The following is a 2,815-nucleotide window of genomic DNA, read 5'->3' as shown; positions in this document are numbered from 1 at the left end:
AAAATAAACTGAAAATGAATGAAAGACCTAAATGTGAGACAGGAAACCATCCAAACCCTAGAGGAGAGAGCAGGCAACACCTCTTTGACCTCAGCCGCAGCAATTCCTTGCTCAACACATCTCTAAAGGCAAGGAAATTAAAAGCAAACATGAACTATTGGGACCTCATCAAGACAAAAATCTTCTGCATTGCAAAGGAAACAATCAACAAAACTGAAAGGCAACCTATGACATGGGAAAAGATATTTTCAAATGACATATTGGATAAAGGGTTAGTATCCAAAATCTATATAGAACTTACTAAACTCAAAACCCAAAAAATAAATAATCCAGTGAAGAAATGTGCAGAAGACATGAATAGACACTTTTCCAAAGAAGACATCCAGATGGCCAACAGACACATGAAAAGATGCTCCATGTCACTCATCATCAGGGAAATACAAATCAAAACCACACTGAGATGCTACCTCATGCTGGTCAGAGTAGCTAAAATGAACACCTCAGGAAATAACAGATGCTGGTGAGGATATGGAGAAATGGGAACCCTCTTGCACTGTTGGTGGGAATGCAAACTGGTGCAGCCATTCTGGAAAACAGTGTGAAGGTTCCTCAAAAAATTAAAAATAGAACTACCCTATGACCCAGCAATAGCACTACAAGGAATTTATCCAAGGGATACAGGAGTGATGATTCATAGGGGCACATGTACCCCAATGTTTATAGCAGCATTTTCAACAATAGCCAAATTATGGAAAGAGCCTAAATGTCCATCAACTGATGAATGGATAAAGAAGATGTGGCTTATATATACAATGGAATACTACGTGGCAATGAGAAAGAATGAAATCATGCCATTTGCAGCAACATGGGTGGAACTGGAAGGTATTATAATGAGTGAAATAAGTCAGTCAGAGAAGGACAGATTTCATATGTTTTCTCTCATATGTGGATCTTAAGAAACTTAACAGAAGACCATGGTGGAGGGAAGGAGAAAAAATAGTTACAGAAAGACGGAGGGAGGCACACCATACAAGACTCTTGAATACAGAGAACAAACTGAAGGTGGATGGGGGGCTGATGGAGAGGGGAAATTGAGCGATGGGCATTGAGGAGAGCACTTGTTGGGATTAGCTCTGGGTGTTGTATGTAAGTGATGAACCATGGGCGTCTACCCCCAAAACCAAGAGCATACTTTACACACTGTATGTTAGCCAATTTGACAATAAATTATATTAGAAAAATAAAAAAAAGAGATGAAGTCCGGTGAACAACACAGGCAGCTGGACATAGTGTTTTGCCGCTACAACGATTAACCTTCTGACTATATGTCAGAAGGAGGATCATCGGCTTCCAGAACACCGTTGACTGCACATAACTGAAGCCAAAACCATGGAAAGCAAAACCGCAGATAAAGGGGAATACTGGAAACAAAATCCTTTGAGCAAGAGTTAATATATGGGCGTAAATCTTTACAACATACTCAATGTTTAGGTAAAACTGAAACCATCAGTGATAAAGTATAAAATCTCACCATTTAGACTTCATAATGAACATTACATTTTATTAGTTTTCTATGCATAAAAATATAATGTTGACATCTTAAAATTGTATAAATATTTCAATGTTTTAATGGACATTATTATGTCATTTAGGAATAATACCACAAAAAGAAACCAAGGTAAAGCCTTGGAAAGGCTAAAGCCAATATCCCAAACCCAGGATATTAAACTTAGAGATTAGAAATCTATAACTCCCAATTATACATCTGATGAAATGAAAGTTACAAGAGTGTTGAGAAACTTGAGATTAGAATACTTTCAAGGTTTCAAAGTAACATGTCTTAAACACTACTTGTTTAGTATCTTCATAAGTAAGATTAGTGTGATAATTGGGTCCTTCATTAGGATGAAAATAACACTAACTTGTTCTAAAAACCCTGGAAAAATTCTTGATTATTAGCGCCAACGGTACACAATTAGTTTTTAATGAGAGGGACTTTAAGTATATTTGTCCAACTTTTATTTGCTTAGCTTTTAAGCACTATGCCATTTTCTGAAACAATATTTTCTAAAACATACCATGTCTTTACAATAATAAAATTATTTTTAAAAAATAACTGTATATATTTTTCTAATTCTTTCCAAGTTTTGAATCTGGGTTAGTGCTTCCTCTCTAGCAGTGTATAAACACACACCTCAGTTTAGCCAGACAAGAATCAAATGCCACACCTGGATTGCTGAGCATAGCACATTTTGATGGGAGAAATATGCTTCCTCCCTTTGCATACCTGCCGCCATCAGATGCTTAGTTATGAAAGTTGGAAAGTGTCATTCTACACTACTGCAGAATGTCATTTTCATTCAGGCAATTTACTCTCTCTCTCTCTCTCTCTCTCTCTCTCTCTCTCACACACACACACACACACACACACGCACACACACACACACACACACACAATTTAAATACAAATATCTACGATATAACAAAGTTTTGATGAAGATACAGTGTGAAGTATCTTTGGTGAGAGTTAAAAAAAGATAAATTAATTTTATTCCATCTAGGAAAAAAGTAGCTACTGTGTAGTGCTTTTTTCCCCCTACTATAGAATTACTTAAAGTTCTAAGATAGAGGCCTTGGTTTTAATTCAGTAAGATGTCTCATATACACCTGCTTTTTCCTACACCAAGCCTTAAGTAAGTAGGATAATGTATATCACCCTCCAGCAATTCCTAGCTTGATTGTCATATCAATACAGCTATCTCTAGCCATATTGGGCCTGACCAAAATCTTAAGAGGAATCCAGAAGGCAGCTATA

The sequence above is a fragment of the Panthera tigris genome, chromosome D1 (assembly GCF_018350195.1).
Source record: "Panthera tigris isolate Pti1 chromosome D1, P.tigris_Pti1_mat1.1, whole genome shotgun sequence".
Taxonomy (NCBI): Eukaryota; Metazoa; Chordata; class Mammalia; order Carnivora; family Felidae; genus Panthera; species Panthera tigris.
Note: the sequence above shows the minus strand (reverse complement) of the source record.